This window comes from Dermacentor albipictus, chromosome 5 (genome assembly GCF_038994185.2).
Source record: "Dermacentor albipictus isolate Rhodes 1998 colony chromosome 5, USDA_Dalb.pri_finalv2, whole genome shotgun sequence".
Taxonomy (NCBI): domain Eukaryota; kingdom Metazoa; phylum Arthropoda; class Arachnida; order Ixodida; family Ixodidae; genus Dermacentor; species Dermacentor albipictus.
The window spans coordinates 109,074,687-109,096,606 of record NC_091825.1 but is presented as its reverse complement, the minus strand read 5'-3'; the positions used below and the strand labels follow the sequence as shown (position 1 = coordinate 109,096,606).

The following is a 21,920-nucleotide window of genomic DNA, read 5'->3' as shown; positions in this document are numbered from 1 at the left end:
CCCAACCCCCACAAAAAAGAAAAGAAAAACAGGGGCATGAACACTGAGTAAGAAGTTGTTCGTACGTTAATCAAATCTTTAATAATTGGTTTGCTGCACTATCCGCAACTGAAAACTTCCTGCAGGGTATCTAGAATGCTGCTATGGGCTTTCCGTCGAGTTTATAGCGATTGTATCATTATGAGGGCGCCAATTCAGCATATTTAGTTAATTGGGTGCTCAATGTAGCTATAACGCCTGTGATTGGAACGTCTTTTATATTGCCTGTTTTCTTCTTTTTTTTTTCCTCCTCACGCTCTTTGTCGTCTTTACAACCCGTACCTCGCCCCCTCCCCCCCCCCCCCGCATTGCAGGGTATCAAACCGGAAGCTCGCCTCTGGTTAACCACCCTGCCTTTTCACTCTCTCTCTCTCTCTCCCTCTCTCTCAATGTAGCTAGTGATTATAAACGCTGAGATGTTTGTTCGTGTCAGATAAAGGTTAAAAGCATTTTGTTAACTGTGGCAGTTATACTCATCCGGATGAAAGCGATCGTGGAGGAATGTCGTGTGGAAAGCGGCAACGCTATGACGAAATAGATGGCAAGCGTTTACTCCAAATTAAGGCAATGCACAGAACTTTGCGACTCATGTACTGTTGGACTGTACATTTTTTATTCATCCAGTGTTCTACTGAGTGCCATATTTCTTGTCGCTATTCTCCCTTTTTACGCAAATTTGTTTCCTTTGCCAAGTGACAAGGAGTAGCCGGTGCCACCATAAAGGCGCCAACCTCTCCTAATATTCATTTCAATAAAAAAAAAGGCACTGCCTCGATATGGAGGCAACACGCACGCAACAGTCGAGGCTGAATTGCTGAAGGCGAAGCATGTATTGTTTTGTTCTAGTTTATGTTGCTAGCATAAACATAAACGCAATCTTTCACAGCTTTGGTGAGAGCCGGTAAGAAACTTATAGTTATGATCAGTTCACTTGCAGCACATGTATAGATGAATTAAAAAATGACCTTCATCCAATGCAAGAATGGTATAAACAAAATACTAAATACGATGCACATTGCATTTATCTTAAGGCTTGTGGTGGTCGGTTGAATCGTGTTTAGATACTTCGTCAATGCAACGTTATCAACGGACGCATCACACGGACATTTCTTCTTCTTCTGTTTCATTTGTACTTGAAAGAACCAGCTGCGGATTGTACATTAAACCGGCATGCCTTTTTTACCGTGCCTCATTCAGTTGGCCCGAATGTATAAAAAGCTTTGGCGTCCGTCACAGCCAACGACGACAAATGACGTGCCACGCGCCCCATATCTCTCTCTCGCCCTCTTCCGCAAACACCGCCATTCCGAATCCGCCACGCGGTACGACCCGATAAGCGTCGAAGAAAGCGGCGGGCAAACACGTGAACAGGCGTCAAGACCCAGAACAAAAACATGGGGGAGCGGGTATTGAGCGCTGAGTTATGAGGACACATGGACACATACAGCCCTTTCGCGCCGGCCTGTCGTCCGCATGCGTGCGCGCCCGTGGAAGAGTAGTGGCCAACGGCGAGCACACAATGTCGTGATCAATCTTCGCTACCTGTCACGTTGCGGCCTTGAACGGAGTTCGTGCGCCCCGCGCGGATACGTGCGTGTGTGCGCGCTCACACTCGGACACTACGCGAGTTTTGATTCAAGGCTTAGCGCGGCTGCCTTAAGACCTCGCCGGCTTAATCGATTACCGCTGTCTCTGCGGCGCGGGACCGCTGAATTAAGCTGTCACTGGCAGCCCCAGTCGATCCGCAGCCCCCGTTGAGAGAAGACTCGTTCGTGTAGAGCTGTACTACAGGGGGGGACCCGTCGGAGCCGCTTGCGGCGCAGCTCGTGTCGTCGGAAAGTGTGCGAAGAAAGCGGTGAGGAACTCGCGCCTATACGTGACAAGAAGGTCTCTCCCCCCAACACCCCCCTTCCCCGACGTGAGGATCACTTCGCAGCAACAGTTGCGGTGGTGGTTGTCCGGCCGTCACGGACAGAACGTGACGGACCTCGCTACCTACAAAACCCAGTGGCCTTGTCGGAAAATTGAGTGACGCGCGTGTTTGTGCACCCAGTGTGGTGGTTTACAGCGAGCGCTGCGGATTTTAATCCCCACTAGCGCAATCGGGTCATAGTGTTGGGCGCACTATAGACACGCTGGAGAGAAGCTCGTATATAGAGATCCGCAAAGCGATTCCCGTCGGCCTGCTCATCGGTGGCCGTAGTTTCCGCGAGTCATCACCTTCTCGTCACCAAAAATTACGCCCGAGCACTGCTGGTGACCCACGTAAAGCACGTTAACGGAACCTGTCAAATGCGGACGTAGAATCACAACCAGGGACCCAGCCTAACTTTGACGACGGCCGTCCAGAATCAAGAATCGTTCAAAAAACGAAGTCGTCTCTCTCTCTTCGCCGAGGCGTCACAGTGTGCATTTGCATAAATACACTGTTTTCATTGCCGGCAGTGATCCGTTCACTACTGTGCTATATAAATTTATTTCATATCGGGAAAGCGGTCTGCTAGCTTCTCCATAACTTATATCATTGCAAGAGGTAGTAGGCGACCCGATGGGAGGGAATGGTAAAAATTATTTGTAGTTCTGAATTGAATTAAAGAAATGACAAATAAATGGAACTCGTGGAAATGGGGTAAATAAGAAATAAATTAACAATAAATAACTGAATAAATAGAGCTGCAAATTAATTTACTCCTATTTATTCATCATTTCATTATTTCAATCAAGAACTACAGATAATTTCCCCCATTCTGTCCTTGGTGTCATTGTTCGTTGGCTTCTTATAGCACTCTCGTGAGGCAATATGACTAACAATCAGGTTCCTAGTTTTCCTTTTTTCTCGTTCATTACATGGCGAGGATCTCGAATCCGGCAGCTTTGATGTCTTCATGCAGCATGTGTGGGTTTATTGACCAGTTGCCTTCACCTAAAAAGTTCGCGTATACGTGACGCCTGCGGCAGAAAGAACGTCCCACATCCGCCGCCAAGGCCGTGAGTGGTGGTGAGGGATAACACTCCCAGGGTTAGCTCTAGCAGATAAACATAAATACCCCCAAAAGTAGATATGAAAACAGCGCCGCGGTAGCTCAACAATGAGAGCATCGCACGCGTAATGCGAAGACGTGAGTTCGTGTCCCACCTGCGGCCAGTAGTCTCCTCATACACTTTAATTTTCATTTATTTATCATTACTGTAATTCATTTAAGAGCTACAGATAATTTCCCCTATGCTGTACTGTCATTCTTTGTTGACTTCTTTAGTACATACACACATATACATATATAATGGCTTCACTAGCTGACCAGGTGAATAAGTTTTGTTTATCAGGCGTTCCATTTATCGAGAGATTGAGCTCAAGGGCAAACAAGATGTTCTTTTGAAACTGGCAAATACTCTCTTATCAACAACATATGATAGGTATAGCAGATCTGATTGCAAAACTTCCCCTTACAAAGTTTCTACTTGATCGCAGCCACTTACTAGAGTATACAGGCTAGCAGCGCAGTCCTTCAGTAAAAGAATAGCCGTTTTAGTGCAGCAACGACTCTTGAAGTCGTCGATGATTTCAATGTTAGTCTCCTGTGCGAGCGCATTTTGCGAGCGTTTCTGTGCTTAGCGTTTCCGATGGCGGAAAATTCGCAGCTCACCTGCATTGCACGCACAAAGAAACCATAGCGAGTTACAAACGTGGTATAACGCCACACTAACCTCGGCAGGGTAGCCAACTACGGCGTCAACAAAAGCCATCAAAAGCCACCTTGGCGATGGCTTAGAGAACTGGCGAGAAAACCGGAAAAGGAAAGGCGCAACCAATTCTGCCTGTCGCGATGCCGGTGGGATCGGTTGGTCAGCTTCATTTCCAGTAATATCCTTAGTTCCGTGTATCTGGAGTTGCAAAAAAAAAGAAAGGGTGTTTCCGTGTAACAAACTTTTGTTTCCATTGCCTTATCATGCAATACCAACCAAATATAAGGCTATTTTTCCGTTTAAGCGGTAATTCCATGTAAGCAATTTCCATTTGCGGAGATTCTAATGTAATCTGCATTTAACATGCGACGCTATTGATCTTCTGGTGGCTTGTACTTCTATGTTCACCTTTCGAAGAAGAACCACCACTTTATTTTATCTGAAGGATTCAGTAAGCATCCGCGTCAATTAAATGTTTTCCATGTCTTGACAAATACGGCACATTTAAAGTGATCAATGCGTTCTCAAGGCCGCGTTCTTACCATCAACCATCCGTCTGCTCAAAGGAAGGAAGGAAATCAACTTTATTCAGGTCCTGCAGGCCATGAGAGCTTTGGGCTCTCATGGAGTGGGCGTCTCCCACGACGGAACCGGGAGGTTGAGTTTCCTGGCGGCGTCGTGGACCTGCTGGACGGCCCAGAGTTGGAGATCGAGTTCTTCACTCCGGATTGCCTCTTCAAACTTGCGCTTGTCCTGGTCGTAGTTTACGTGAGCTTGCGAGCACGGCCAGAGTAAATGATATACGTTAAGGGATGTATTGCAATTGGTCAAAGCACCTGGAAACCTACGAAAGCTCACTGCCAAAGTGCGGCTCACCAGAACAGCACCGCTTGGCTTCTCGTTCATGAACCGGGCGGCGCAAAATTACCGGAAAGCTTCCCGCCACCGAAACGACGTCATCGGAATGCGCGTTGCCGAGGCCGCCTTCTGTACGGAACCACGCCATCTTCGGCGAAGAAAACGCTTAATTCCACGCCACGGCAGAGCGAAGGAAATAAACACGGGGAAGGCTGTCCACTGGGCCCAGACTGAACTCGATGCCAACCCTTTTGTTTCTAATTGCCACCACTGCACCGCGTGATCCCTCGGGCAGCATCGTTTACCCGAAGGACTCCGGTGGCCGTGAAGCCAGCCGCCTAAGGAAGTCGTCGGGGACGGCGACGGGCTGTTCGTCGCTCGTTTAATTGCGCGGAGGCGCTTGACCCCTTGTTCTTCACCAGCGTGTCTTGGAGCTGAGGCGCCGACAAAAGACCTCGAAACGCGCGCGCGTGCTCTTACCGCCGTGGGCATCGGGCGTGCTTCGCTGCGATCAAGTGTTTGGCGTAAGCCCTCTGAGCTTCGCATTCGGAGACGCCAGATACTGCAGCGACTCGTTTCTTTTTTGGCCGCGCACTCCGCTCGGAATGGAGTTGTCCTTGTCGGCTACCGCGTCCTTTCGCACTTTCTCCGAGCCGAGGCTATGTCTAAGTGCAAGTAAGGAGAGTATGTTTATGCAGGTCGACACAAGAGGTGTGTCGCTCTCGCTTCTCCCGCGTGAGAGGGTTGGCTCGTTGCGACGTTGCTCTTCTCTTCTTTCGCGTAATGCCTATCTCTGGCGCTGTCTGCGCTTCTGTGTTTGATGTGCACGTCCTCGAAGGACGCGTGAATAATTGCTGGGTCTGAGTTGTGTACTTTTGACACTGCGTGGCGTCTTGGCTGCGAACACGAGCGCATTGTATCTCTCGTTGTACCTCACTCGCTGAGGTTGGAAGGCGTGACAAGGATGCGGTGCGCAGACGTCCAATAGCTTGCAGATTTGTCACGGCGCTCAGCGTGCTCGATGTCACCGCAACGTCTGCGAGTTACTTAAGGTTTGCCTTTTGTTCGCAAACACAGTGTCAGCGACTGCGAAGGACTGGACTGCTTGGCGAACTAGGCGACTGCTTGGCGAACTGCTATAATGTAATGATTTCTTTCTCTCGATTGTGTATTCATTTTTTCGTTCTTCAACCACTCACGACGAGCTGATCTTGGTGATTAAGTAGGCGAAGAGCCGCTTGGAACCACTGACAATGCGCAAGAAGGAAAACGATTGAAATACAATCATTACACTATATCCCGACCCCGGATTATTTCCGCTCTCACACATTGTTGGAGTGTGAGTGCCTGAGAATTCGGAATCTTACTCCCGTATTCAGAAATGCAACTTAACTTGAAGCCCATGCATGCTTGACTTGATTTAAATGACGCCTGGCACTCAAATGACGCCTGACGTGCCCAAAGACGCTCACTGCGTTTCCTTCGGCGCGTTCACGATATATGCGTCATTTAGGTCAAGTCAAGCATGGGCTTCACGTTAATATGCATTTCTGCATACGGGGGTTCGACTCTTCCCTGTATATACTTGCAAGGTGGAAACTATTGGCAGCATAGAGAGCGCTGCTGACATGAAAATGCTGCAGTGACGATAAACCTACGTGCAATGTATCGAGATTCAGCAAATGGCTTGCTTACGGAGGTATATTTTTTTTAAGTGGTGCAGCGAATTGGCAAGTCCTGAATGCTCAGACAGTCTCGGCGCCCGAGCACACAGTTCCACACGCAGCCAAAAGTTGGAAGATAGCTCATTCAGTCGGATAGCGATATTTTTTGAAAAGCCAGAGCGGTATGACAACCGCTGAAGTGTCATTTAAACGTTCAAAACACAGTCTGATTTTCAAACGCTTTCTTAGCTCAACCAAAATTTCGGCGCATATAGCGTAGGTACGGTGGAGCAGGGTTGGCGCGGGAAAGAACCGTTTTGTAGAAGCGCACAATCGTAAACTCAGTGGTGAACAACGATGCTTTTATGTGGTTCTGGTAACACTTCTCCGTATCCCTGGTGCGTACGTGTGCACCACAAATACCTTTCTGGCCGAGTCCGTGGCCCACAAGCACTTTTATTGCGACAGCAATTATATGTGGACACTCCAGGCGCATTTTTGCCGTCGCCGTCGCCGTGATGTTCCAAATAACATCCAAGGGCGATGACACTGTCGCCGCCTATCGTATGCTGTATGTTCGAGTAAAAGCACGTTAGGTAAGCCGACGATCGCGGCTCAATCTGGCGCGCGCGAATGAAGAAAGAGAGCAAACACGCCGTCTTCCGTCGCGCGAAAGGCCATGGGAGGGAGGGAGGGAGGGAGGGAGGGAGGGAGGGAGGGAGAGGGGTGGGGCGGGCGTCGTGCTCTGGCAGCTAAAGCCCCTTTACCAACAGCAACTATACACATTTCGTGGCCGGGTGAAGTGGAACCATAGTGGAACTGACGATCGCGGCTCAACTCGCGCGCCACGTATGGAGGAAAACCGGGGAGGCAGCGCGGGAGGGACGGGGGGGTACGTTGACTCCGCCAATAAGTGCGTACTTTGCACGGTCGCGTGCGGTCGAGCGCGCCATATCTTGAAAGCAATCTGCAGACGGTTCATACTTTTGGGCTCATAGTGTTCTCGTCGCCCTTACGTTCAAGCGATAGACGGCACGAAGGTCACTTCGCACGCTGCTGCTGCCGTGCTTGCTCAAACCAGCGTTTTGACAGCTACTGTGCGCGCTCCTCGAGTGTAATGCGTTCATGTTCGCTTGTGCGCGCTGACACAATGCTTGTTAATTCAGTTAGTAAGTAAATGTTTTCAAGTTTATACGGCCGATAAAATATACTATCCTTACTTCGTATAGCTGTCTACTAATTTGCTGTCACAATCGATGCATCACCTTTCGGGCGAAGCTGCGGCTTGTTTCTCCCCTTTAGGATATCGAGAACCGACTCTAGAATCATGAGCTTAAACTCAGAACCTCTAAGCACGCGAAAATGTTTTTAAAGCTCACAACGAGAAAGCATTATCTCCGCCATCTCTCTATAACATACGCCTATAAGCGCGCTCTCCGAGTCGCGCGGTCTGCAGGCGTTCTAAGCGTGAAATACGGCACTTTGTCTTTTCTTCGAAGAGGAAAAGAGGCGGCTCCCGGCGGTTCCTTGCATGTTATCACGCAAGCACGAGATGGCTATTATAAGAAGCCGGCGAAGGTTATGCACAGGGAGGCGGTTTATAGAATGCGACCCGGGGACTGGAATTCGACTCTCGGACGAGACGGGCCCGCCAACTTTATGACCATTCCTGCTAATCTGGTAGTATAGAGTCGTGCTCCTCGAAGACGTCCGCGTCTCCCGATCAGCCTTCCCAACGGCGCTAACACTCCCTCCCTCCGTCTCCTCCTCCTTCCGTTGAAACCTTCCCACTTCAGACTACTGGAAAACGAGGTCAGCAGACGAGACGCTGTGTGCATCATTCCAGCTCTTCTTTTCCTCCGGAGAACACGACGTGATCGCCTTATTTTTTTATGTACGCGTATGCCTCTAGGTTCTGCGCTCTTTTCGCGGAGAACGACTTAGCTCCATCTGTGCGCGAACGTGACCCAGACTGGACGAAAGAAAAGTTTCTCGAGCTGGGAAAGGGGGGAGAGGCACGTCGGCGTCGCGTCGGCTCTAGCTGCCTTTCTTGCTACTCTCAAAGACTGCCTTGCCGCCGGCGCTCTTTTACTTCTATCTTCTTCTTTGTTCACATAATCACGTGCGCAACGTGTTGTACGTGCCGTGTAGTTTTCGAGTTCAACGTGCGTGCGGCGAGCTCTTGCTTATGCTTTCGCGAGCGCGACGTTTTATGCAAGTTCAAGGGCACAATCCGGCCCTCCCTCCACCTTGCATCGTCTTCGTTCCTGTCCCTATTACACGCAGCATAAACACCATGCGCGGTGAGGCCTCAAGCGGAGTATCGAATGGATAGCCGCTACGTTTCGCCCGTCGTAAACTGAGCCTGTTGTATGTATACGGCCCGCGGCCGAAGTTCGTATGCAAACGCGATTGGCCTCGAAGCAATCGGATCGAAAGCCGGCCAGAAGTGCATTTCGATTTCAATAGAGGTCGTGCGCTACGGAGAAGCGATAGTGTCCTCGTAGAAGAACTTGAACGACGAGGTGAAGAGCAGGTTCTTTATGTGCTATCGCCCCAGTCACTTTCGGTGCTGTTTGCTTGTGCCATTGCAGACGTGCAAACGTTGTGAGATCGCATTTTCTTTTCTCTCTCTCTCTCGCTCTCTCTTGTATGCAATGTGATCGACTTTGTCTTGAAGGATCACGTGCCGCTGGTGGCGGCTTGTATAATGCAGTTTGCCTATCGACAATACTGAGGCGATGCATCAAAGAAGTTGTCTAGGAAGCTGCGAGGCTTGGATGTACTGCGGTTGAACGGAGCACCCCTAGAAACTAGATGGCATCACATTTAAGCACTTGTTCTTTTTTTTTTTGGTAGCACGCGACCCCTCCTAGGCTGATATTTATGCACTTCACTAAGAGACCGCCGAAGAGCGAACGTGGTATCTGAACTATATATTTAAACTTTGAATTGACTGCCGGATAAACTTTCTTCAGTAATCTGAAGATGTCAACTATAAAGTGACCTAGTTTGCCTGTGCTCTATGTGAGCCTTGCAAAATGCAAGAGCCAGACGCATGCCACGCATTCTTTCAGCACGGCATGCAAAATTTCGCTAAGGGTGGCTTTTGTCGCTATAGCTAGGGTCAAAAGCCACTAGCTGAATCAAAGATTAATGAAGTGATACCATGCGATGAAATATGTAAAGGTCTGCGGTGGACATCTCGACAGTGTAGAACATTGCATGGTAAATTTAAGCAAGCTACAACATGTATATCTGGTTCGCAAACATATCATATCAGGAACACATGGTCAATAGGTAGGCAGGCAAGGTTCATTGGAGCTCGAACGGATGATCGCACTGATTGGATGACTAGCTGATGTTGGATAGGCTGGCAACTTATGTGGCCACTGCATTTTATTGTCAAAGAAATGATAGAAATTACTTGAGAAGACCAGAAAATGAAAAGAGTGAGAGAGAATATAACGAAAGATCGGTACCAGTATGGCCTCGGCTTTTCCGCTTCGCCTATGTACAATATAGGAAGTGCGCAAAAATAGCAATGTAATAAAAAAGAGCACGTTAGTAGGTGCGAACAATAAAACACACTTGTAACTGCAAAAAAAAAAGAAAGAACACAAAGAATAAATAAATAATTACAAAAAGGTCCCCTCTCATGAAACCACATATTCGAGACATTTGAGAGGTTTGTACAAAAAGAATAATAATATGCGACAAGGATAATCCCGAGACTCTGTACATATGCTTGCCGTTTATACATGAAGATCACTGATCCGAATGCAATTTGCGATACATATCATCTCAATGGCGCTGCAATTCAGCAAAAGCCCTGGCACCACTTCAGTTTGTACAATGGAAACCTCTTCCAGTCGATTTTCAGTGACCAGCTATTGGGGGTTGCCCCATGAAATAAACTCAAATCGACCATTCAACGCCCATGTTATACACTTCTATCCCTGAGTCGCGGAATGCGTGCTGAGCTTCCTAAAACATGCCCCGCCACCACCACCGCAACCTGAAACCACTCTCTAGAAAACTTCGGCTCTTCCCCTCTTTGGAAAGTTGCCGTGAAGGATGAGCTTGCTTATTTATGCAGCCACATGCTCGTACTTACTCCGGGACGCTGGCCTGAAGCAGACGCTCTTGATGCTTGCTACCCTGTTATGCTTGTGTTCATTACTTGCGCACCTTGTTGTGCGTGTTTATAAGTAGGTCATTCCACGCATCGCCCCTCTCATTCGGAGCATAGCATGCTAGGCGTATGACCAGGCAAACATCTCCAGCCCTCATCAGAGGATGCCTCTCGCACTGCGGGGATACAGAACCCTGCATTCCTTCCTTGTATTTATCTCTGTTTCTTTCTCTACGCAACTCACCCGTGTAGCAGGCCTAAATAACGGTTTCATACGACACAGGCATCGCGCACTGTCAAGGTTACGTTCACATGTCGTTCCGACAAGAAGCAGCCTTTCCTCCCTAATGACGAATGGGAGCGCCGCGAAGCGCCCGCCTCTTCATCATGGTGCTGCCGCAGCTTGTAAGATGCAGGTCTCGAGACTGCACAGAATTTTTTTTTTAAAGGCTTCGGGGCACACGTTCCACGGCGCGCATTCTTGCCACTGGGTGGGCCACCGTGCCTCCACCTCAGTTTGGACGAGAATATCAGCCACTAAAACTGTGCAGCATGCTGAAAGCCTGATGTGACGTTGGCCTGAATCTAGAGAAGCCTCGCTCGGACATATATGTTCTACTTGTAGCTTCTGGAGTGCTGCTGCTCTAAAAGCCAGAATCACAGCGTTATTTACATCAATTTGTCGTTGGCCAATGCCTTTGCTGTTATGCAGCTCGATATCGTCGTCGGCCTGCGTCCGCCTTAAGAAGCCTGTGTATACAATTGAATAAACGGCTTCGAGAGTACCAGCCAAAGGAGTATTTATGCAGGCCCCTTGTGCTCTTTGCCCTAGCTTATTGTTGCTTCTTTATATCCTTTCGATTAAATCAAAACAAAAATATGTAATCCGGAGTCTATTTCCAAATAAAACGAAATGACTATAATAACGCTTCTTATGAATTTTACATGTGTTTCTTCGGATCAATGGCTTCGATGTTGCTAATTCACAAATAAATTGTGGGAAAGTGTGAATATATGTTTGATTTATTTGGTGCTATCTTGCGCAACCGGCAAGCAGTGTTATATGTACATTTTTCTATGATATACGAGCATAGCTTGCGAAAGTTAAAGTTGCGCAACCCCTGTTTTTACTCGGGTTCAGAACACGTTGGCGACGTCAACAAACGCTTTCCCTGTCATGTGGTATGCTTAACTATTTACGCTAGAACAAGTTCTGGAGAGATATTTCTCGCAACTACAACTATGATGTTGGTATATACATTGTTTTCAACTAGCCGGATAATTTTCATAACTTACATAGGTACGTACGTGGTGAGCAATGTAATAAGGTGCACATAATTTTTTTTTATCGACGATTAATTGGTATGTGTGGCCTCGAATTTGACATGTTGATATGCGTCAAGTATCCATTTCCTAATAGTATGTACCAGGGACGCTACATATATGTGTGTACGTATACGCATACTTGTTTAGTGACAGCTGCCTCTTGAAAGCAATTCAAGCGTTCACTTTCATACCGCTAGATGAAATACGTGCGACTGATCTACTGTCTATTCTGGCACATAGCGCATTTGTAGGAAAAACATTTTTCATCCAAATATACACTTCCTAAGTAGAAGCGAGAGTGTATATATGCAGGCCGAACAAAGTTTATAGCGACCTTGGTCTTTCCTGTCTGCCTTTCTCTTGCATTAACGCTCCTCACCATTGGGTACATCAAGTGCTGCCGTAGATTCAAGACGCCTGAGTATCTGATAGCCATGTCACCGTAAAATCCCTAGCGGTATCTTCGGGCAGTACGAGTACAGTTTCTGGAGAGAATGTCCGTTACCTGTAGCTTCCACAGTGCGGCACGGTATTAGCGAGACTGAGCACGCGGCAGCGCACGTGCAAAGTGACGTGGCGGTGCCCGCAGCCGCTTCCTAATTGCGCCTTTGTGGAAACAATGTAGCCTCCGGGCGTGAGCCGCACCGCCGCTCCATTTTTCTGGCGGCGAGCGCGTTCTCGATCTCGCGCCGAGCAAGACAGAACGGGCGCGTGCCATTAGCCTCTCACCTCTTCTCTCTCGCCATCTTACGCGTAACCTCCATCTTGAAGCGAAGGCGCGTATACGATTACGAGAGCTTTCGGGCGTGTGACTTTGTTTGTTTGTTTGTTTGTTTGTTTGTTTGTTTGTTTGTTTGTTTGTTTGATTGTTTGTTTGTTTGTTTGTTTGTTTGTTTGTTTGTTTGTTTGTTTGTTTGTTTGTTTGTTTGTTTGTTTGTTTGTTTGTTTGTTTGTTTGTTTCGAGAATGTGCCCCGACTCGAAGCTCGAGTCACGCTGCAAGTCAACAGTGACATAGTACGTGTTGCAAGTCCTCAGGAGCGCTGCACACCCACCGGCGAATCTCTCAGTTTAGTTTCCCCCCTAATAAAGTAGCTCGTGCGGGCCGCGTTAAGTCTGATGCGAAGAAGGCATGTTTCATTTTGCCTATTGAGGTCTCGTTGCATGTAAAAGTCGCAACACGGATCGTTTACTTGGCCTATAAGGCCTGTTACGATCGGCCAGCGGGGTATAGTGACCTAGCCTGCCCTACTCAGCTGCGACGAATCGCTTCGTCAAGCCAACAACTCGTCCCCTTCGGACAGGCGGGCGGCGACAGTAAGGCGAGACACGTTTGGCGGACCGAGTATTGTCTTTTGGTTCAACGTCGCCTTCACGGACCAATGGGAGCAAGAAAACTCCTGGAGAACGGCGTTCTAAGGCGTTTCCTCATAGACCTCGATAACCGCCACGGTCTTTTGACAGACGCTCCAGCTAATTGCGGGGTCATCCTAGTAACCAAGGCGCGCTAGCTTGAGTTAAGCTCGACAACTACTGTCTACGAGGCTCTCCTCTTTTCTGTGTGTTCAGTGACCAGATGTGTGGAAGTGAGTGTGTTAACCCTCGCTCTTTGGACGACTTTGGACGCTCCGATTGAACGAAGGTTGGACGGCAGTTTCCCTGGCCTAGGCATCTAGGGAGGACAGAGGGGGTTTAAGCTCCTCGGTGTGTGCTTCACTTCCGTCATGCTAGACTGATGAGATGTAACGTTCTCCAGACATCATGTAGATATTGTAAATGAGCCCAGTACTCCTCATTTCGTTGGGAACACGTTCCTCCCTTCAACAACGACCTTAGCGTGGATGAGTCGGACGACGCCACGGGCTAGCTACCCCCTTTTACATGTCCGACCCCAACTCTTACACGCAGTAAATGGCGTCCCGTGACCAGTCACTGAACTTCCCGGCCACTTTGATCTTGCACACCGAGTCCGTTAACCATAGCAAGGGCGCCCGTGGCTTGCTAGATCGAAGTATGTACCCAGTCTAACTAATTCGTTTTGCTTTCAAAAGTCCGAACGTCAGAAATACATACAAGGCGAGTACCCGCGCAAGCAAAACGTGTACATCGCATACAACCGTGACCAACATATTGGAACCCATGTGTTCGACGGAAAAAAATGTTTTTTTTTTCTCTTCGAAGTCATAACACACAACCCTAAATCGAGTGCTCATAGGCGCACGTCCTAGTTACATGCTGCACGGTCGCACCTCTTGCTCCGGTGGCGTTGTCTTCGTACTTTCGCTTATGATTTTACATATGAGGTTAGCATGCACGGTTGCATACACGTTGTATGTGTGCCACATGAATACCATTCATGGCGAACGAAATAAGTCACTTGTTGCGTTAATACAGCCAAAGGCTGCCACGCGGGATTCAATTTAGCCTAGCACGCACACGATCTTCCTAATATGGAATAAATATGAAGAACCAACCTTCTTTGCTATCCAAGAATGCGTCATGAATGCTTTTGGAGGTGGTTATTTGTGGTACATACACGAGGGCTAACCAGTACTTCGAGTGTCACTTCCTCAAGGACCTGTTCGAAAACCCGTGCAGTGCTTGCGACCAGAGGCGCAGAGAGAGAGAGAGAGAAAATCATGCAGAGAAAGGCAGGGAGGTTAACCAGAGGTAGTTCCGGTTGGCTACCCTGCGCAGGGGGAAGGGGTAAGAGGGATAAAAAAGAGAAACAGAGTAGAAGGGGCAGATAGAAAGGGAGACAAGCACGAACAAAGCTCGTACACTACAGAGCGGTAGGGGGCGGCATTCTTAGAGTCTGTCGTGAAGCCCCGTAGACCGCAAGAACCTTACTAGCGCGTGTAAGGCCTTCAACGCGGATGTCCTTTCGGAGCATTGGCCTAAAGCTTTTAGTTCTGAAAGTGGACGATTGTCCAACTGGTTCAGTACACTGCACATCACTTGTCTCTCAGCACTGTATCGCGGGCAGACACAGATAATGTGTGCGAGCGTCTCGTCGATGTTACATGTGTCGCACGTGGGCAGCAGCGTCTGCTAGCATATGCGGTAACGCTCCCGATTTTTATGCCACCAGTAACACAGCACGGTGATGTGGCTGTACCGTATCACCATACCATGTGGTAGACTACCACTGTGCGGTTTTTACCACTTTGTAAGGCTGAACTATAGCTTCCGGATTGGCCCATTAAAATGATTGCGCAAGGAATTGCGGTCAGTTACCGAAGAAAGCTAAGCGCTTTAAACAAAAATCGGGACACAACACCGCCTGTTGTTAGTTCAATACCTGCTGCTCGGGAGATGTCTGGGCTACATTTGAGCCGGCTCTTGGGCATACGTCTACTCTCTGGCACAAGCAAGCAGTCATAAATATGCACACGTTCCTGAACTTCTCTTTTTTTTGTTTTTTTAACAAATAGACCAAAAAAATAGACCAAAATTGTGCAACCATCGACAGCGCTGAGCCAGCGCGTTCCAAGTAAAGAGAAAAGGCCTTCGGTGTTTCCCGGTAATTACTTTTTTTTTTTTACCGGAAGGGAGTAAGACGTCTCTCTTAACTCTACACCTTTTTTCTCGCGTGTGTACATACGAATATACGCCGCGCGCGCGCCAAAGTTGCACTTTGTCGTCAGGTATTTTTACATTATTTATCTTTATTCTTCACGGCGGCGCGTTTCCTGCCACGCTGCGGAACGCGAGTAAACAGCGTCGCGTATTTGGCGAGGCAGAAACCCAGAAAACAGGGTCGGCTGCGTTCCTCCGACGCACGCTTGGCTGCGCGCTCGCGAGTTCCGTCGCCGCCGTCGTCTTGGCCGCGGCTTTCCTGCCCTGTCACCGCATAGATTCGGGCGCTAGCCGCACTCCCGCTTTATCTGTAGGCCCAGATCTATCTATCTATCTATCTATCTATCTATCTATCTATCTATCTATCTATCTATCTATCTATCTATCTATCTATCTATCTATCTATCTATCTATCTATCTATCTATCTATCTATCTATCTATCTATCTATCTATCTATCTATCTATCTATCTATCTATCTATCTATCTATCTATCTATCTATCTATCTATCTATCTATCTATCTATCTATCTATCTATCTATCTATCTATCTATCTATCTATCTATCTATCTATCTATCTATCTATCTATCTATCTATCTATCTATCTATCTATCTATCTATCTATCTATCATCATCATCTTAAAACATAGAACAATATCACAGAGAGAAAAAAAAATAGCGAGTACTGTTGTTATAGGATTTCACCTAGCTCGAAAATATGAAACAAAAATATAGAAAAGAACATTGTGCTGAAACCATCGAAGACGATTGTCAGTGTAAGCGAATAGCCCGAACGAACGAACGAACGAAAGAAGGAGCGAGTGAAGGAGCTATAGAGCGAACGTTCGTTCGTTCGTTCGTTCATGAACGAACGAACGAACGAACGAACGATTTATTTTTCTGTCAGCGGCCGAGTCCGATCACCGACCAACAGCCATGGATCACTGACCGACCGCGAAAGCGGGCAAAAGAGGCAAAGAAAGCCATTAGCTTAAAAATAATGAAAACGATTGTTATAGGGTTTCATCCGCTTAGAAAATACAAGTGCCGACGTCGGAAAATGAGCAGATATCAGTCTCGCAAGTATGACCTCTTCTGATTACGATGACATATTACTGTCGCCACGACAACATCGGGTTTTCAGGACAACGGGCGGTCGCGTGATGCTACAGAAATTCCGGTTTCTACAAAAACAGAAATTGAAGTTGCCGCAGCAAAGACGACATGGTGTCCGAAAACACGACGATAACTTAAAACCGTTCCGATAAAACTTTCATCGTCTTCTTCAACTACTGTTATCGTCTTCATTGTTGTTTTTGCTGTCTTCATTTATTAAGTTATCTAAACACGGAAAAATAGGTCACCTATGAGCCGGCTATCTTAAGGTCATCGCTAACAATCGTTTTCAGCTGACAAGAGGCGAGCAAAAACATCGCAAAGGAAATAGAGGGCTTATAGCACTAATGTACTCTAGTTCGCGAGTAACCTGTCATCCCACGTCGAAAGAAGGGATGTGGAGCATGCGAAAGTCTTAAGCTTGCGCGTAGCGCAGATAACAGGCAGCTAAGTACACGCAAGATGAAAAAAGAAAAGGAGGGAAAACCCGCACAAGTTAGGGGGAACGTGTACTCTAAGTCAGTCATTGAGCACAAGCAATGCGCGAGCACGATTTCCAGACTGCAGCCACTCCACTATCCTTGCAAAGTTAAGCGAGGTTTTTGTTCCTCAGTAACTTCATAAAAGTTGAAATTCGAGCGTTATTTATTTATTTATTTATTTATTTATTTATTTATTTATTTATTTATTTATTTATTTATTTATTTATTTATTCATTCATTCATTCATTTAGAGCAAAAACCAGGCCAGCCCAACTGTATCAAGTCCGTAGCCATTGTAGTGCATACTCACCGGTGACACGCAGCCTCACCTCGTGTCACTCTGCGAGAATGCGCCGGCTGGCAATGAAAAGTCAACTGCAGTCCGGTGTATTCCATATACAGTCGCAGCGATAGCTGCTGCACCTTAAATGACCCTCAGGACTCTCTGCACGTATGGTACCAAACACCCTCCGATGAATTATTCATTGTCTCACCACCTTGTCATTATTATGCGAGAATTTATGTGACACCACTGCCCCTGCACGCCAAGAACTCCCGCAGAAAAAAAAAAAACAAGCTTACGGATATTACACGAGTCTATACGGTGTTTGAGTGCCTTGGTGTGTGTGCGCATGGCGGAGCTTCATTTGCCCGTTCTCCACGCGTGCAGCGTCCGATGGGCTTCGCGCGAGCTTGTGTGCGTACGGGGAAAGCGACGCAAATGAGTTTGCTCTCGTCACCTAGTCTCGCGTCCTACCTCGGATTGGTGTCGCCGGAGAACCGGAGAGCGTCCTAGTTTTTGGAAGTGTGCATGTTGCCACGCTTTCTTTTCTTTTTTTTTTCTTTTTTTTTTGCCTGTGTACGCAACTACTGCTACACGTCAATAAGTCGCTTAGCTGCCTTTGTGTTCCGTAAGTTAACCTTGCTGTTAGTTAGGTAACGGCAGCAATAGAAATTCAGGTATCAGTTTTTTTTTTAGCAGCGGAGCTGCATAAGTTAATCAACCAACAAGATGAAGCCTCGTCGAAGTTCTCATAGTAGCAAGTCAGTTGGTCAGTGAATAAAAACTTTCTTTAGCTGCGTAGATGCCGATCTGTCGTTTATTTAAAAATAGGTGGTCGATTTCCACTGCATGAGGTACGTTCTCATAGGTTCAGTTGAGGCCGTTGTTGACAGCAGCCTGTCAGCCAGTCTGCAAGAACGGTAAGTCAATACCAGATTAGAGATCACTTCTTAGTTTACAGGGGTACACATTTGGATAACGAAAAAGGCGGTAAGCTTTTCCGCCCCGCACTATATTTGGCGGGATATTGCCAGATAAGATAAGTGAAGAACGTTAAATCACTTTTCTTGACAGTCACATGTAAACGAATTTATTAGCGCATGCATGAAGATACGCGCACATTTTTCTCGTAGACACAACTACGAAGGCTGCATCATGCATGAAGATGAATGACGCTACAAAGCCTTGAATAGCTATAGGTATATTTCGACAGCCGCTATTCGTGATGGTTGTAGGGGTACAACAAGCAACGGTGACGCATGCGCTGGACGTAAAAAGCGAAAGGATACTCATTTAGTCGATTTGATGATTAAGTGGTTGACATTTGCTAATTTCAGGCAAGTTCGTTTTTTTCTCGAAAGCTGTATGAATAATCGATCCCCCATCATGTGTGAGATACGTAGGATGGATAAGCCAAAAGGCAACAAAGCTAACCAGTGTTATCTAAAAATTATTGAGTGATTAGCAAACCAACGTACGGACTCTGAATTCAATTGAAATCCGTCAGGAGACATCACAAGTCGTCCGTTTGTAAACGGATCGAACAGGCGTGAGAAATTGCTCCTCTCATATAGGTTCGAATAGCGCTGGAATACAGCTGATTGCCCGGTCCACAAACGACTCGGCGCAGAATGAAATAACCACTAGCTATAGTATCCCCTCTTGTTCATCCAAATAGCTAAATTCGACCAGCAAGACGTATCTTCGTAGCAAATGCGATGCGCTTTCATCTTCCTCATAAATATTGAATTGTGTTTACTATATTGCGTGATGGATGCATCAAATCTCTCCACACAATCTCTTTTTATTATTTTATTGTTTTCTTTTTCTTTTCAAGTTCGACAGACGTCGGGACGTTTGGCTGTTCGCACTGAAGGTACAACCACTGATTTTACCTGATTGCGCCTATACGTGACCTGTAACAAACCACACGGAAGTCGTCAGGGCCATGATGTGTGTCAATGCTGAGCACGCGTGTGCTACGTGACCTTCATTTCACAATGCCTAGTCATCAGCGACGTTGTCGCGTCACGGCTCATAGCCATAACGCCCACTCGTATTGCACGGCTGGGCAAACACTGGCTTCAAAAAAAAAAAAGACAGACACAGACACACAAGCACACACACACCTAGTAGAGCTGGCAAAGCTAAAAAGGACACTATTACTGTTCTACTTTGTCCTCCCCGCAACCTACAATAATCTGACAGCCTTGAAGCCGAGCAAGGGTAAACGTGTAGTATAGAGATAATCTCCTTTAGGAAACGTTCCGGTTTACACGCATGTTCAGCGAAGGCCCGGCGTTTGTTCAGCTGCTTTTCTTTTTCTTCTACAGGGTGAGATCGGCGTGACTACTATACTGCGGCGTTCAAATGAAAGCTTGTGTCAGTGCGCCACTTTCGGATGTCGCAGGCTGACAGGAAACGGGCGTTCAGCTGCCTAAAAGGGTGGTCTCGCTTACTCTCCGGTGGGAAGGAATGAAAGTCCGCGATACGTGGCTATTTCGAGGCCACGGTTGCGTGTGCTTGTATGGCGGGCGTGCCGACCACGGAGACGTGGAAAATCGGGAAAAAAAAAGAAAAAGAAGGAAAGCAGCCGGCATGCAAACGAGTTGCGAGTTGGAGAGTTATCTCCCTTATAAAATCCGTGCTTTGTGTAATGTATTCTCGCACTGTCTATTTACCGTACCCCCCCTCCACACACACACACACACGCACACACACGCACACGCACACACACACGCACACGCACACACACACACACACACACACGCGCGCGCGCGCGCGCGCAAACTATTAGTGAGCTAGTGAGCCATTACAGACGGCTCACTAACTCGCCTCCTACTAAAGCATGCAGGAAAGCAGAAACATATTTTTCTTTCTTCATCCACTTGGCCGGATTTCATGCGTTTGTTGTGCTTTAAAGAACTTAAGAATTCTACTTTACCTACTGTGCGTTGCTGAGTTTTTGTTCAGGCAATCAACTCTCTTACAAGTATTCTTGCGAATCGCGATATATAGGAAACTGAAGTATTAAGTGCATGACTCTGTAACTCAGCAATAAAATATGACATCACAATTCTGTCGACTGCGTTTCTTAGAGCACCTAAAGTGGTGAAAGTAGATACATAGTATTCTACATCGTCCTAAAATCTTCATCGCCTTGACATTTGCAAAACAAGTTCGCGCACGACTTCAGAAAGCCTCAACAGTTGTGTCAAGATACCTAAGAAGACAAGGCCTGGAGCTTTCCGCTGAGAAATGTGCACTGGTTGCTTTTACTCGCAAATCGATGGCCCCGTATGCTTTGCGGATTAATGACCAAATTATACAATATAGACGAACGCACCGCTTTCTTGGCGTCATCATTGATAGAGACTTGTCTTGGAGCCCTCACATCTCGTACATGGCAAAGCGTTTGGCCGCCATTGTGGACCTTCTTGCGTTTCTCGGCGGCAAGTCCTGGGGCGCAACAGTACCATCAATGTTGCAACTATATAAAGCACTGTTTTTGGGCTTCCTGCGGTACAGCTTACCTGTAATAGGAAATACTTGCACCACGAATATTCGCAAACTACAGAGCGTGCAAGCCCAAGCACTCAGGACTTGTCTCGGTCTTCCCAAAACTACGTCATCGATTGCGACAGTGGCCATAGCCAGAGACGCTCCTTTGACAGTATACATTGATACAGATGTCCTGAGAGCGCACATCCGACACCTGACTCGGATTTCCTCACACCATCTTGCTTGCTTGCCAGCGAAGAGGCCACTTTCAACCTTTGCTAAAACTATTCAAAGACATCAATCGTACTTGCCATCAGGATTTACGCCCGCTGCACGATTGTCAGATCCATTGTGGTGTCTGCACCGGCCGCAAGTTGAACTGACAATTCCAGGAATCAGAAAGAAAGCTGGAGCGCCATTGCAAGCTTTGAAACAAGCAACTTTGGAGCACATTCACAACGTGCACAGATTCCGCCAACATGTATACACGGACGGTTCAGTAAAACTCAACAGCTCTGCTGCTGCAGTCATATTCCCAGCACAATCTGAGGAAATCAAATTAAGAACTTCATGTGTGACCACATCGACGGGTGCAGAACTCGCGGCGCTCCGTGCTGCACTTGATTTCATTAAGCAGAAGCCACCGCAACAATGGACAGTCTTTAGTGACTCCAAGGCAGCCCTTCAGTGCATACGAAGCCCAATGCGCCACGGACCCAATGAACAACTGGCCTCAGAAATTCGGCACATATATCACCAAAGCTATGACAAGGGACACAACATAATCTTTCAGTGGCTTCCAGGACATTGTAACATCAGCGGGAATGACCACGCCGACGAAGCCGCCCGTTCTGCACATGAAAGTGGTCAACGAGTCTTCATTCCGCTTTCGCGAACAGACGCTGCGGCTCAGCTGCGATTGATGACCCGTGAGTGTACTTTGCCCCTGTGGGACTCGAATGTTTTCACAATGTGTCGGTTGCGTTCGTTGTCTCCGGACATACCGATGCACCTCCCGCCTGGATTACCCCGACGTGACCAGACTATGCCCTACCGTCTGTGGCTAGGCGTTGCCTTTACAAACGCCTATGCTTTCCTCATAGGAATGGCCAACAGCCCCACGTGCGACACATGTAACATCGACGAGACGCTCGCACACATTATCTGTGTCTGCCCGCGATACAGTGCTGAGAGACAAGTGATGTGCAGAGTGCTGGACCAGTTGGACAATCGTCCAATTTCAGAACTAAAAGC

General features: G+C 47.4%; 1 protein-coding gene across 1 annotated transcript in view; it reads left to right on the top strand.

Moving 5' to 3' along the window:
• Positions 1-21,920, top strand: part of LOC135920702 (rho GTPase-activating protein 20-like) — a 712,294-nt gene that overhangs the window by 114,749 nt on the left and 575,625 nt on the right. The gene's annotated exons all lie outside the window — the stretch shown is intronic.